This window comes from Magnolia sinica, chromosome 4, assembly GCF_029962835.1.
Source record: "Magnolia sinica isolate HGM2019 chromosome 4, MsV1, whole genome shotgun sequence".
NCBI classification, from domain to species: Eukaryota; Viridiplantae; Streptophyta; class Magnoliopsida; order Magnoliales; family Magnoliaceae; genus Magnolia; species Magnolia sinica.
In genome coordinates this window covers 65,544,047-65,560,828 of record NC_080576.1, presented here as the reverse complement: position 1 = coordinate 65,560,828, position 16,782 = coordinate 65,544,047, and the positions used below count along the sequence as shown (strand labels likewise).

The following is a 16,782-nucleotide window of genomic DNA, read 5'->3' as shown; positions in this document are numbered from 1 at the left end:
GCTAAGTCATGAAAAGTTCTCATGGTTGTAATTAAATGCATAAGGTGCTCATCTGACGACCCATCACCACTGAATTTTTGAAAATTAAGATGCTTAAAATTTCCTGGGAATGGTATATCTTCTACTTCCTTGGGATCTGGTGTTTTGTAACGAAATCTACCAATATTTCTGCGTTCTCTTTCTGTTCTGACAGCTTTCGTAACCACTTGTCGCACTTCTTTTTAAGTTATTGTTCTCACTGCGGGGGTAGATCCATGTGACCCTACCCTTGGTGGTTGTGATCCTTCAGGTTGCTTCTCTTGCTCATTCATAGCCGCCATCCTTGGAGGGGCTACAATTTGAACAACATTATGTGCCAAATTTGTTAGGGCTTCTTGTAGATTCCCTGTAAGACCCGTGTCCTAGTCCGTACCGTTTCGTTGGCTTCCGCGGTCCTTCCGGTCAAATTCCGGCCACCTTCGCACCATATCCGACGTTTGCCCGCGATCTTAAGCCAGGTCCCGCACACCGACGTCGGCTCGAACCGAAACCTATATCTTGGCGACCGCGCCGTCGTCACGGTTCCAACGCCGTGACTCGCGCACCGAACCGATTCCCAGGCTAGAAGATGTCGATCTGCGTTTATTCCGAAGAAACGCCGCGCGTTGCGAATATCGAGGGAATCTCTACGATATGTCCAATCAATCAATCAATCAGTCAAGGTCAAGTACAAGTCAAGTCACTCCATACCTCAAGTACAATAACCCATCCCTCTTTCTTCACAAAGTCAACTCTCTCTCTCTTCACCCATCCCTCTTTTACCCATTTTTCAAACCAACCCATGCTTCATTAATTACACCCATTACTCCATCACCTCATATCATCCATCACTTCTCTCTCTCCCTCATTTTCTTCCAAGCAAAAAATTCACACGTCCAAGCTTTCCTCTCCCTTCCAAGTGTGGTCCACCTTCTCATTTTCCATCTACACCCTCTCATCTCTCATCCACACCATCCAAACCCCATCATCTACCATCCAAGGCATAGGCAAGGAGCATTTGAAGCCAAGGGATCAAGAAGGAGGCCAACGAGGTGGGTGATTTGCCATTATTTTAAATTTTAGGGCCCACTTGTTGGTGGGACCCATTTGGATGTATGTGATTTAATCAAGAGGGCCCATAGTGGCGGGGTTCCTCTATCTCACCGTATATCTCTCTCTCTATCTCTCTCTCTCTCTCTCTCTCTCTCTCTTTCTTTGTAATGGTGTGGATCCCACCAATGTGTTACATCTACACCGTCCATCTACATCAGACGATGTGGCCCACTCTATTACAGGTGATGATCCACACCATCCACTGTTTGGATGGGCCCAATGCATCTTTTTATATGTATATAATATATAATATAATATGTATATATTGGTGGGCCACGTCCACGTGGGACCCACCATAATGATGTGAATATGTAAGTCGTCCAGCATCCCTGGACGCTGGACGTTGCAAACAGTGAAGTGTTAACTGGCATGGGTGTGTACTTAAAAAAAAGAGAGATAAAGAAGTGGTGGGCCTCTCATGCAAGCCCCACCTTGATGTATAAAGTCAAATCCAAGCCGTCCATCCTCTTCCTCAGATCATTTTAGGCGTTGAGCCGAAAAATGATCTCAATCTGAACTTATGGTGGGCCATAGCATAGCAAACAAGTTTCCTACCATTAAAATACACCCCGATGCTGCTGTACATCAGAAAACTATTCAATATTGGTCTCGATAGATTGGTATCGAGCCGCAGGGGCCAATGACTGGTGTGGATCTTGCTGATGTGGGCCCCGCCTGTGGAAAACCACAGAAAAATGGCTTTTTTCAAAACAAAAGGAGGAAACAGCATGCAGCAGCGCTGCTGCTGCTGTCAGAGCGCCACAGGCGCTGCCTGCGCCCGACGACGGACGGACGGGCTGGGGCTCATAGCCCCAGTTGTGGGCCCCACTTTGATGCGTTTCGACCATCAGAACCGTGAATTTGATGGGTCCCCACAGACCAACCGTCCATCCCAAAATCAGCCTTATATGGAACTCATGTGGGCCATACCATTTAAAATCATGTGAAGACATGCCTAAACGTATAAAATCAGTTGGTGGGGCCTACCTAAGTTTTGATCGTTGCTAAAACTTGGTCTAGACCGTCAGCCAGGTGGGACTCACCTAATGGGCGGGCTGAATCGGTGGACCACATCACGGTGGGCCCTAGGTTTGGGTGGCCTCATCAACATTGAATGGCAAATAAACATTACTGTGGGCCCTGGTCTATGAGACCTTGTAAGTAGGTTGGAGGCAAATAAATATTAGCGTGGGCCCTGCCCCCCGGTCCACGTGACCTTTTAAACAAGTTGAATGTCAGATAAATTTCACAGTGGGCCCCATGTATACGTTGGATGGCAATACGTATCACGGTGGGCCGAGGTCCACGTGACCATATGAACCAATTTGATGGAAAATAAACACTTCAGTGGGCCCATTTTGAATGGAAAATAAACACTACAGTGGGCCCGGGCTGGGTGGAAAATAAACGTTAAGGTGGGCCCCACTTGGGACCCACTGATGTATGTGTTGTAATCCACACCCTCCATTAGTGTGGGCTCCATCATGATGCATGTGTTTTATCCAACCATTTTGGAGATTATTTAAGGCCCATTGTTGAGGCCCACCTTGATGTATTGGTGGTCCTTGTTGAGGCCAACTTTGATTTATATAGGGCCCATATTATGAGGCCCACTGTGATGTATGCAAGGCCATGTGACTAGGCCCATGTTGATGCATTCGTGGCCCGTCATTGAGGCCCACCTTGATGTGTATGTACAAGACCCATGTATGAGGCCCATTTGATGTACTGGAGGGCCATAGGTCAAGGCCCAATAGGACATACATAAGGCCCACTGATAGGCCCATGCTTGTAGTGCAATTCCACCATTTTATATGTGTTGATTTTGTAACGGACCACGCCTAAGGAGCAATGCTGGTTTGATGTCCACATTGAATGGGTAATGTTGGTTAAATGTCCGCATTATAACTCTCCCTAAGGCCCACTGATAGGCCCATACCTGTAGTATATAGGCCGTCTAGGCCCATCTTCATTTTGATCAGAGCCCATCACCACATAATATGCAGATCCATGATTCATGATCATACACATCATATGTATGCCTGATGTGAGGAGTGACCGATCATAGCATATGCCTTCGGGCGGACTGTTTATGGGCTCCCTGATAGGCGGAGTTGCCCCATATAAGTGCATGGTATACGCGGGACTGTTGCATGACTGATAGTGTGATTCATGCACTTGCATTTGTGTGATTATAGTTACTGTATGCCCTAGCGACATCAGGGCCATGGCCTTCACAGACACATCGTGGATGGCAGGATTGGATACCGAAAATATTTGGTTCTAATATATGGGCGTTATAGATGTCCCTAGGTGAAAGTCCCTAGGTGAAAATCTCTAAACTCGATGGTACCAGAGGATGACTCCAACGTCGAGACCGAGTGGATATATGAGCGCATGAGGGCCGAATACCAGGAGGCCGCGTCTCCCACTGTGTCGTGGTCGGTTGGAAAGGAGTGTGGCCTTACTCGCCCGAGGGTAGGGGGTAATACTAGGCTGAGTTTTCCAGCTTGTGAATGGGTCCGCTATCGACGTGCTGGATAGGTATTGACAGACTATTGGTCAGGCGGATAGTGATGTTTCTTACGCTCACTTGGACTGTGCGGCTAGGAGAGCGACAGTGCCATTTAGAGTGTATTGAACCTCGGTGATTATCCAGAATGAGAATTGTACTGATATATGATGAGGTTTGGCATGCTTGAGTTGCATCTCATATCGCATGGCCGTGTTATGGCCGATAGCATTCATATCTTGCACCGCATAGCCTTAGTACGGCTGATTGCATTCATGTGCTCATCACCATGATTTCGCATTACTCTAACCTTACATTTTGAGCACGCTTATATTGCGCACATACTTACACCACCCTCTAAGCTTTCTATAAGCTTATGCACGATTAATGCGTGTAGGTGACGCCAGGATGCAGTCACAGCCTTAGTCTCGCCGTAGTTGGAGCATGTAGCCGAACTTCTAGAGTTTTGTTTCTTTCGTTGCATTGTATTTTTCCTTTTTGACACATTGTACTCAAAAGTTTTTGATCATAGTGGATTTTGTGGTGGTGTTCTTGCGATTATTGTTCGTGGGTTATGCTTTTGGTTATGCTCATTATGAATCAGACTGATGATTATAAATCCTCCTTGTAGTATCCTAGGATCGGAACCTGGTGAATGGGTGCCGGGATCCGAGAATGGGGTTCTACAGAGGTTGTCGGCGCCGGATTCGGCGATCGGGAATTTTGTGAGCCCGGTTTCCGAGTTCGGGGCGTGACATTCCCGCATTCTTCTGTTAACGTTTTTCATGCCCGAGCCATTTCAACTACATGATCTTTAGTAATTGGACCTTGACTTGCCCTGCCATGCTTACATCCGCTTCTCTGTTTCCTAACAAAGCAATCATTAGAGTGGAGTAGGAATTTACCCGTGCTATAGGACTCATTGAGAAAGGAGTTTCATTTGACTCTTTTGTACTTCCATGGAATTCTATTGATTGTGATACGATCTGTGGAGGTGTGTTCTGGACTGATACAGAGACTAATGGACTTTTCATCAGTGATTTGCCTTTCTCTTTTCTTGTCCATCGGATATTCACTGCGGGCAAAGCTAGAAAGTCATGCGGTGTCAGAGAAGGTAGGGATTTTTCTGGATATAACGCTGGAGGAGTGAGTTCGAGGTTGTGTTTAGTTGTATTCTATGTTATTAGTCCTCTGACTTTTCGTGGCGACGTACTTTTTTTGGTAGTCACGTTGTTTCGGGGTTTGGATTTTTGACATGATACGATGATCCAGTCACTGTTGTTGTCTTGCACTAGTGTTGAAACAATGATGACTCCGGCCAGGGCTTTATCACCTCTTATCACCATAAGCTGCTTCTTATGGGTCGAAGACCGATGACTAGTGTATTCTATCACGAATCTCGTTGTTGTAAAGTAAAAAACCGTTTCACTTGCGTTGGTTGCCATTGATTGTAATTCGAGTATCGCGCTGCAATTGCAATTTGAGATGATATTGATCAGTGTTTAGATAAGAAAATACTTTATCTTAGAGGTGAAGGGGAGGATGTTCCTGTTAAGAGTCACCATTTTGGCGTTTATGTGATGCCAAACAAGTGATGAAATTCCTTATATAATACTGTTTAAGTTATAACTGAATAAGAATAATCCCCAGCAGAGTCATCATTTTGTTTTGACAAGAAACAAAGGTATTTGATTTTGAGGATTATTTTATTCAATGATAACAACAATAAAATGAATATAGGGAATAAACATCATATTTCATTTATCTTATAAATTCGTTTTACATCCTCATACAATCTCTTGATTCCAAAATAAAGTATTCTGATACATAAAAGGAAAACATATATATATATATATATATATATATATATTGAATAGACTCAAATAGTGATTCCGCAATATTTCAGATCATAATAAAATCTTCACATTGGAGAATTCATCACACAGAATTGATATACATCTTGATCAATCTAATGAGCTTGCAGTACTTTATCCCTTGGGCAAGAATTAAGTTCTTCTTATTCTCTTCAAAAGATGTATTTTCAATGAAAAATAACTTGTTCGCGCAATGGACCTATTGCGCGGACGGGTTGTCTTAACCTTCACCCATTGCGCGCATGGCTTCACTGTGCGCGAGCCGGTCTTTCCGCGGAGTATCTGTTGCACACGCAACCGATCTCTTTGAATACCTGGAATTCTTCCAAGTATTAGCTCTGCTTCTATTCCTGAAATTTCTTTCTGATATTAAATGAAGGAGATGGTGGGGTATTTATAACATCTCCAATGTGCTAACTCACCTATCCGCACAACCAATAATAATAAAGTGACCATTGCACGCAGGCATTGCTTTTGCTTGCATATTATCATTAAGCGTTCATTTTGTTGCGCGCATAGTATCATCGTACGTCGTGCAATGAGCTTCTCGAAGACTTTACATTGCGCACCGCGCAACCAAAGTCAATGAACTTTCTATGTTTTCTCCTTTTTTTCTTCTTCTCTCTCTTTTTTTTTTCATTCTTCTTATCTTTGTTCTCTCTCTCTCTCTCTCTCTCTCTCTCTCTCTTTTATGCCTCATCAAGATGCTCGAAGCCAGGCCTAATTAAGTAGTCACTGAGGTTGGGAGGAGTTGGAATGGGGAATCACCACTTGAATTCTCAAGAATGAAATAGATGTTGGCACCACCAGACATGAGGTTCTTGAGGTAGTTCTGGAGGAAGAGGAAAGGGTTGAAGACTTTAGGATCGATGGCAGTGGCCGAAGAGGATGGGGATTGGTGGTGGGGGTCACCGATGAGGACGGATAGATCGGAAGGGGATTGGAGATCAAGGGCAGGGTTGGAGGAGGAAAACATGAAAGGAAATGGAGAAGGGAAGGGGGGAGATTGTCTAAGGAGGAGGAGAAGAAGGCATTAGGGTTAATGTTTGTGGGGGGTCTGTATTCTTCGAAGAAGCCACCGTTGCAAATAGGGTAGAGAAGATCAGAGGAAGGTAATGGAGTTATGGATGCAGTGCAATCGCAAAAGTAGGGCTGGGGCCTATTTTATAACATACAAAATGGTTTCAAACGGTTCCAAAATTTAGAACGACTTAGATCCATTCCTAAACCAAAGATGTTGCCATTTCGAATTTGCAATATTGGCGTGGTAAAGAGGAGAGAAGATTATGTATTGGCAAGAGTAAGAGCACGGATGAGATGATCTTTCCAAAAAGTCTTCTTGAAGGTGAGATGATTTTTTTTTAAAATTCTCTTGATATATGAGAAAAGATTTCCTAATGCCTATGTATCATCCATCCCACTCTACCAGAGTATCAAAGTGTTTTTCTATTTAACCAGACCGAAATTGTATTCGACCTGATTAACTACTGAGTGTGTGCACTCATGTCACGCCCCAAACTCGGAAACCGGGCTCACGAAATTCCCGATCGCCGAATCTGGTGCTGACAGCCTCCGTAGTACCCCATTCTCAGCTCCCAGCCCACATGCGCCAGATTCTGATCCTGGGATCCTACAAGGAGGATTTTCAGTATGATTTTTTTTATATGGAGCATAACCACAAGTTTACCCAAATCACAAAGGCAACATCATCATCACATATCCACTAATATAAATATTTGAATACAATGCTGAAAGGGAAATACATATGTCAAAAATCAAAACTCCAGAAGACCGCTGCACACTCCAAGCTCAACACTGCTGCAACCTAACGCCACCTGCACGCATCTATCATGCATAAGCTTATAGAAAGCATAGAGGGTGGTGAAAGTGTGTGTAAGGTAAGTGCCAAGTAATCATAAAGCCCACAAATCATACACCATCGGAATGAGCGGAAATACTGACATGATCATGAATTATACAATATCAGAGTAATGCGAAAATATGCGGTAAGTCCATGAATTCTATCAGCTGTACCAAAGTTATGTGATGCAAGGCATGCATGCTATTGGCCATACCAAGGCCATGAGATGCGAAACATAAAAAGACAATAACAGATGCTGAGGATGTAATGCAATATGCAAATCTAGATGAGCCACGAATACCAACAACCTCATCTAGGCTGTATAAGTGCACAAACATAGTAACCCAAAATGCTAAGTACTGCGGATGTAATGTAATATGCGGTGCAAATGAAATGACCATGCAAGAACGTGAAGTCGGGATGATAATACGTAGTATCACAGGCTACGGGGTCCACCACAAGGGACTTCTATTCAAACCATTCCCATACTTAAATTTGGATAGTCAGACACCATGTGGTAAACTCCTGATCTTAGGTTAGTTGCGCGCCCAACTGAAATCCTGGCCATGCGATGGTACACGTAATAAATAGTTACGCACCACCAGCCCAAGTGATAGTGAATGGATGAATGAATGGATATGCAATTCCTGCTCAATAAGTCCACATATCAGTACGATTGCTCTCTAGAGAAATCACTGGAGTTTATTACACTCCACTCCGACTGTCTCCTCCCTAGCTGCACAGCCCAGCGAGCGGAATAGACCTCACTATCCGCCTGACCAGTAGTCTGCTAATACCTACCCGACTCGTTGATGGCGGACCCATTTATGAGCTGGTCATATTCAGCTTAGCTTATAGCCTTCTCAGTCGGGTGGATAAGGCCACACCCCCTCCCAATGGACCACGACACAGTGAGAGATGCGGCTTACTGGTATTTGGCACTCGGCACTCATGTTCCACTCGGTCTAGACGTTGGGGATAATCTTGGCCTCGGAGGTTTTGGAATTTTCACCCAAGGACATCCTAAGTGCCCATAGTGCTAGAACCAAATATTTTTGGTGCCCCATCTGGCCATCCACAATGTGTCTGTGGAGGCCATGGCCTTGATGTCGTTAGGGCGTACAATGATCAAGTCACATATATGCGAGATGCATGAGTCACACTATCCAGTCATGCAGCAATCCTGCACGTACGGCACGATAATGTGCGCACTCCGTCTCATAAGGAGTCCCATAAATAGTCTGCCTAATGACGTATGCAATGATCAGTCACTACTCATATCAAGCATACATATGATGCATATGGCATGAGTCATATAATTATACTAAGCATGTTATAAAGTAATGAACTATCCTTACAATGCAGGTGGGCCAGACGGCCTATACTCAACAAGTATGGGCCTATCAATGGGCCCTAGGGAGAGTTATAATGCGGACATTTAACCAACATTATTCTTACAATGTGGACGTCAAACCAACATTGCTCTTAAGGCATGACCTGCCATAAATGTCATTACATAACCCATGGTGCAATCACACAATGCAATAGACCTTGTATACATCCCATTGGGCCTCAACCCATGGGCCTCAAATACATCAAATGGGCCTCAACCCACAGGCCCTAATACATCACAATGGGCCTTAACCCATGGGCCCTAATACATCACAATGGGCCTCAACTCATGGGCTCCAAATACATCAAATGGGCCACATCATATGGACCTCATATACATCAAGTGGGTCTCAACAACGGGCCATAAACATATCAAAGGTGGGCCCCAATGGATGGGCCATAACTACATCAAGATGGGCCTTAAAATACATCAAAATGGGCCTACTCACATGGGTCATATGCATATCATATGGGCCTCAATAGACGGCCTCAAATAAATCAAGATGGGCCTCATACATATACCAAGGTGGCCTTAAAATTGATGGATGGTAAGGATAAAACATGTATCATGGTGGACCGCATCCCATAAACGGCGTGCACACAAATCATACCTTAGGTGGGTCCCATCCCAAGTGGACGATGCTGATAAAATACATACACCATGGTAGGGCCCACCGTCCTTTGGACGGTATAGATAAAACACATACACTATATTGTGGCCCGGTAGATGGGTGGTATGGACATACAATGTATACCTCAACGTGGTATGTCCCACAAATGGACGGAGTAGATGGAATACATCATTAAGGTGGTGCGTCCAGCACCGCCCCAAACAGTTGGACAATGTGGATCTCATGAACACATCATGTGGACCCCACTGCCTAGTGGGCCCATTAAAGAAAAGTAAAATAATAAAAAAATAGGTGGACGACTGGGTTTCTAACATATGCATCAAGGGTCGACCTACATGGTACTGTCCAAAAATGGGCGGTGCAACATATAATACATATATTAAGCTGGGGTCGACGACTTGGGATAGCATGGATATAACACATATCAATGTGGGCCCCACCGTCCAGCAGCTGTTGGACGGTGTTGAAACACATACCTGGTGGGTTCCTCCGTCCACTGCCGTGGACGGTGGTGAATAAAACACATACTTCACTGTGGGTCCCATGTGGGGCCCACCATAATATTTATTTGTAATCCAACCCATTGGTAAGGTCACACGGACCTGCATGAAAAGGAAAAACAAATTTCTTCTTGATCCAAAACTTCTATGATCCAAAAAATGGGTTCCAATGGCAGACGTTAAAGCCTCACTGTTTCCTATTATGTGGGCCACCTGAAGCATATATCTGCCTAATTTTTGGAGGGGGACTGCTTCAAGAAGGGGCCCACCATTTGAACAGAGTGGATGTTGAAGACACACCATGGTGGGGTCCACGGCTGGACCGTGGGTCCCTGGCCCGTCAACCCACAGCGCAGGATGCCTGCGTGTCCTCTCCCTGTCAGCAGCAGCAGCAACGCTGCTGTTGTTATTTTTTTTGAAAAAAAAAGAATTTTTGTGGTTTTTCAGAGGTAGGGCCCACATCAGCTGAATCCAGCCCGTCCATTGCACTCTATGGCTCAAGACCGTTCCAACGAGCCCAATATCCGATGTTTTTCGGCGCATAAAAAATGTCAGGGTGACTTTCAACGGTAAAAACCAATGTTTTACATGTTATGGCTCGCCCGAAGATCGGATGGACTTCATTTTTTAGCTCAACGCCTAAAACGATCCTCTGAATGGGATGGACGGCATGGATTGAATACATACATCAAGGTGGGGCCTACACAATTGGCCCACCCAATAAGCTTGAAATCAAGCTCATATTTGTTTTCACGTCCAGCGTCCAGGGGACGCTGGATGTTCTGGTGCATAGGAACATTTAAGGTGGGCCCTGCTCAGGTGGGCCACCACATGGCTAGGTGGTGTGGAACAACACATATAAAGTGGGCCTCACCTACCAATGACTTGGATCCAATACATGCTTCGTGGTGGGGTCCATCCAAGTGGGCCACACGACCATATCATCACACACAAAAATAAATAACTAAAAAGAGAGGGAGAAAGAGAGAAGATAGAGGGACACGCGTGATGGAGGGACCCCGACACTATAGGCCCTCCGTTTCAAGCATCCAATCAGACATCAAGTGGGTCCCATTGCATGTGGGCCCACCAAATCAAAGATCAACGGTGGAGATCCCTTCTCCACCAAGATGTAAGGTCTAGATGACCTCTTTTCATGCAAGGAAAATAAACATCATGATGGGGTCCATGGAGAATGGCCCCATCATGGAATGATCATGAGCATCAAGGTGGGCCATCGGCCACACCTAGGGTCCAAAGTGAGATCCATACCATCAATCGGTAGGCCTCACTTGGCCCATCATCAAAACATGAAAAATCTAGCCTAATGAGCACCCACCGTTTGATCTTCTCGGTCCGTTGGAAAGCCGACCTCCTTGTGCTTCACTTTGATGGAGAGGATGAGAAATGAAGGGCTAGGATGATGGATTTTTACGATAGAAAGGTGGGCCACACAACTCACTTTTCTCTCATAGACAACTAGTCAGTGTGTCCTTGTTATTTTCGGGGGCAATGATTTGTGAGAGAGAGAGAGAGAGAGAGAGAGAGAGAGAGAGAGAGAGAGAGAGAGAGGGTGGTTGAAAGAGAAGTGATGGGAGATGGGTGATGGATGTGAGTGATGGGTGAGGTGATGGATTGGTTGACTTTTGGGTTTGCTTGACTTGTGGAGAAAGAAAGCATGGGTTGCTTTGTACTTGACATGAGGTGATTGATGGGATTGATTGATGAGATTGATTTGACATGTTGTAGAAATTCTCTTAGGATCGCAAAAGCGCGACATTTCTTCGAAATAAACGCCGGCCCACATCTTCCTGTCAGGGTATCGGATCAGTAAATAAGACGTGGCGTTTAAACTGCGACGACGGTGTGGTTGCAATGGTACAAGTCTCAAGTCGAGCCGACTCTGATATACGGGACACGACTCAGGATCACGTACAACTGCTGTCTACGCATCGCAGGTCGTCGGAATTCGACCGGGAGGACCGCGGAAGCCTACGGAACAGTATGGGCTTGGATACGGGTCTTACAACTCAACTTAGTAACTAAATCAGGATGAGCCAGTGCTTGTGCCACTCAAAGGCTCTGTTAGTTTGAACTAGCCTGGACTGAGTTACATGAGCCGTATTGAGTTAATTACTTCTTTAGCTCTTAGATGGAGCCTGGGCCCACAGTTAGATTAGGGCCTAGTGCAAAAGTACAATTCACAAAATATACTCCTATCTATATTGGTGTGTAAGAGTACCATGGAAATAAGTTCCTGTTATTACCCTTATTGGACACTGATGCAGGGATGAATGTGATGAGGTCGATCACCGTCTTCCTCAAGGATAACTACTCCGAATCCACAGAGCGTCTCAGGACTCCTCACGGTGACTTCTCGAATCCATGAGGAAAAAACAAGGAAGATATAAAATAAATTCTATAAAATTCATAATTTAATTGATTAATAATTAAAAACAAATTTACAACCCTTTAAATACGAATATTGTTGAGTGTGAACTATTGCATATTTTTCCCTATTTATACCTTGGTTTTATAAACATGATAGTGCTTAATCGATCTAATTATGTATGTTTTCATGCACGAGGTGATTTCAAGAGCTCAAGGTGAAATTGATACCAAAAGAAAGATTTATGTTCAAAAGATTACTAAATGAAGATTTGGAGATTTGAAAGTTATTAATGAAGAATTCACATTCCAAAGATCCAAGGAAACCAAGTGAGGAATGAAGAGAATCAAAGATTTGAAATGAAGAAAAAGAAAAAGAATCTTGAAAATTGTCCTAAAAAGCATATTTGTGAAAACTGTCCTGAAAAAACATATTCTGAAACTCTGAGTCTAAAAAATGAGAGTTCTGAAAGTTTATTTTGGGAACTGTGCAGAGTACGTAAATTTGAGGCGATTTCTAGATTTTTTCAACTCAGTGCAAAAGTTGGAGTTCCACAACTATAAATAGGACTCTCTAGGATGCTCCAAAGTATCTTCTATGGTTTAGAAAGGGAGAGAAGGCTTAGGCGGAGCGCTAAAAATGTTCTTCCACTTCCATCTCTTCATTAATTCTAGTATATCTTTTACTTTTTCTTTTATTTTTTAGTTAGTTATGACTAGCTAATCTCTTAACTAGGACTAAGAGGTGAAGCTGTAGTTTATTTTGATACCTTTTTTTTCTTTAATTTTGGTTTATGTTGAACATCATTGATTTCTAGTTTGAATTTAAGGAATATTTTCAGTTTTCTATGATTTATTGTGACTCAAATTACAATAGATGTTGTGATAGCTCTGAATATCTTCTTTTCATGTTTTGAGATTGTGAGATTGGTAAAACTCATGATTCACCATCGTCCCCTGGGCATGGTGGATGCATGAATTCCTTCCAATCATCACAATACTCATTCATTGAAAATTAGATCAATGAAAAGTTCAAAGATTTGATTTAATTGCTTCATCTTCTAATTGGATAGGATAGGACATGTATTCCGGTTGTGTTTGTTGAATTAAGTAAGGTAACATCCTGATAGCTACAAGTGGATCCTTGGCGCTCTAGTTTCATTTTGATTATTGATACTTTATTCATAATTCCTCTCAACTATTCTATAATTCAATTTAGATCTTTTTCTAGTTCTAGTTCTAGTTATTTTTAGATTACGTACAAGTTTAATCCCTGTGGATTCAACCTCGATCTCATCGAGTTATTACTACATCGCGACCCTACACTAGGGGTTGTGAACAGATACCAAACATTGGAAGAAGTTTCGGAATCAAACTACAACTAAAACTCCATAAAATTCGTAAGTCTATGTGGATTAACCACGTTATTCTCCTAATTTTTCTAAACACTTTTCATATTGGACACAACTTCTAAAGCCCAACAGATGAAGAGTTACAATCATACCAAAACTTTCTATAAATAGTAAAAATAGAAATAAAATTGATTTTCGACCATCAATATGATGGAATCTTGCAAATTTGGCGTGAGCAACCCGGCACAGCCAAGTTGGTTGGCTAAAGTAGCTTCTCCTACCTTAAAATCATCGAGTAACTCATTCCGGTTTGCAAGATATGCATGTTTTAAGGTTCTGATAATCTTGATGACTTCCACCTCCGATCAAGCCTTCTCTGGTCCATCTTGGACATGAAAGCGTCTGTGACCCGCTCTACATCAGACACTTGCATGAGGATTAATTCAAGCCTCTAAATCAAAAAACCTATCATGCCTAAATTATGCAATAGATTTGTATGTGTTAGTTTTGACTAATCATTAGGGATAAGGATGTATGATGAGTTTAAGCTCTTAATAATTTGATTTGGCTTGCCTCATGGAGCCAATTGGAATGGCTCACATGTGAATATTGTTGGGTTTATGCATTAAGGAGCAAATGAGGTCCATATGATCTAATAAGAGATTCATTAGTTTCCGAACAATACTCTTATGACTAAAATCTGGTAGATCGAACCATTTATCAAGTGGTTTTCCATTGGTACTAGTATTTCAAAGGTTCTGAATTATTTTGCCGGTGTTTTTAACTGTTAATCTTTTGTTTTAATTGATAAAAGTTTTTTGCCATGTATGACAATAATTTTAATGGTTAAGATCTTGTGATCCATCACTTAATTTGTGTTGATGCAGAAATCTGGTTAACCCTTCTTGGACCTTTGAGTACCTGCACACAGGGAAGACAAAGGAGACCCTGAGTGCAGTAGGGGACCCTCCGATGCCTATGTCAGACAGGGAATCTGGGTCTAATAAAGAGTAGGTTTTTTTTTTGTGTATAGAGTTGTTTGTACCTTTCACCAATAGAGATGATCCTATTTATAGCTGAAAGAGGATGGTGGCGTAGAGCGCAATCTCGCAATTTAATAGGTGCGTGTCGTAGAGGGAATCGTATCCCAAGCGTATCGCAGTGATCTTTCAAGATATTTGGCTGAGATCTTGGATGGACCCATGTTGCAGTTGTCTCCCGAGATCTTCGGCTGAGATCTTGAGTAGGTATTTTTTATTATATCTAGACGGTCGGAACCAGTAGAAATATGTAGTAGGAGGCCGAGGTTGAGAGTCCGAGGTGACTTTCATAGCCATTCTGAAAGGTAATTTCCGACCTATATTCTCTAGTGAGCTATGGTCGAGTTTTCCCTCGGCATTGAGCAGATTACCGATCTGCCGAACTGTCCTCAGGAGTCGTGTCCAAGCACTAAGACCGAACTCCTTTCCTTAGTAGAATATAGACGAAATCGGGATGGCCATCCTCTTCATCTTGCCGTACGGGGCGGGGTTTCCTTGAGTGTAATGGCTCGGAGGTCTTGCCTCGTGCAGGGTCCTACTTCGGGGCCCTTACCAAGAGATGTTTTGAGCAGCATCTCGAAAATGGATGGGATTGTGGAAGGGCTTGGCATTTGATGGAAGTGGAGATACTTCATCTTCTGATAGCAGAGCTCGATTAGTAGGCCGTTTCCTTAGCAGTGTATTATTGCTTTTTGGCCGTTAAGGAGGTCCTTGGCCGTGACTAGCATTGGCCGATCACACGACGAGTACAGATGTTTGAGTTGACCTCTTTTCTTCGACCAATCTATTTTTACCCATAACAATTTGTATAAAATTTAGATTGATGTGGATAATCATGTAGGATGGAGCATCATAACTAGTGTCTCTCTCTAGACAATTCATCCTTATGAATAAAATCAATCCTAAAGGGAGAGAAGCACAATAAGAGAGACTTTGAACGCCCAAACTCCCTTGGGGTTGCCACTCTATAAGAAAGAGAGTTTAAGAGAGAGAGAGAGAGAGAGAGAGAGAGAGAGATTGCTTTTCTTCCTCATGCCCACATGTCCATAATGTGTGTCCATAATGTGTTGCCATCGTACGTATGTCTCTCTTCACCTGGCCTTAGCATCGTTGTGGAATTTTAGGCTTTCCTCTTCTCCTTATCTAGGATAGAGATGAGAGAACCTTTTATTTTGAAAGTTCAGCATTGGCAATCCAACAATATTCAATGGTGGTGATAAACATGTATGGCTAGGTTTAGTATTTATTATTACTCACCCAGATAGAGGGCCCCATAACATAATCACATACATAACTTATGCACAAGAATATATTAAAGCTTGTAAAAATTCAAATTTATTAAAATTTATAAATTGCAATTTGGATTGTAATTCATAAAATGTGTCCACTGAGGAAATTCTACCTTCTCATCTTTCTAGTATTTTTTACTTTGAATTGTTTGCTGCTGCATGCAATTTATATGCACCGGTTGCACCAGATACATGTTGTCGACTGATGATAACAGAGGCCTAAAAACTCCCCGTTATTGCACGATTACACCATCTCACAATCACAGCCCGAAAAAACTCCCATGTTTGGTTGCAATGGCATCCATGCTGCTCACCAATTGCATTTCCTCTCATGCAACGATTCATGAGGCGCGCACGATCCTATAGATTGTGCGTCAAAGGTATGAAGGCGAGCCAGAGTCCGACCATTAAGACAGGTCGAGATTCTTCTACCCTTGTCGTCTCCTCATAGCTAAGAGATGGGATAGTTTGAGAGGGACGCGCGCGGTGCACAAGAACCCATCTTCAGATTGCCTGAGTTCCTGACTGCCTTCTGCAACTTTGTCAGTGAGAGCGGGATATTTCACCCTGAATAAGCACAACCCTTTAATTCAGTATCCCTTTTTTTTTATGTAGAGCGGGTTGCGGATAATTTCATGGCTAAGATGGACCACAAGAGGCCCGATCACAAGCGGAAGTGATCTAGACCATCAGGACCTTAAATCTGGCCTATCTCGCAATCCGAGACGAGTTATTCCATGTAGGTAGGATGAGCTACTTTAGCCCCCCAACCTTGCAACGCGGGGCTGCGGACCCCGAATTTGTGAAATAC

At 43.2% G+C, this 16,782-nt stretch overlaps 1 pseudogene; it reads right to left on the bottom strand.

Annotated features, from left to right (window-relative positions):
* The window catches only part of LOC131244161 (E3 ubiquitin-protein ligase RING1-like), a 96,822-nt pseudogene that overhangs the window by 18,309 nt on the left and 61,731 nt on the right, over nt 1-16,782 (bottom strand).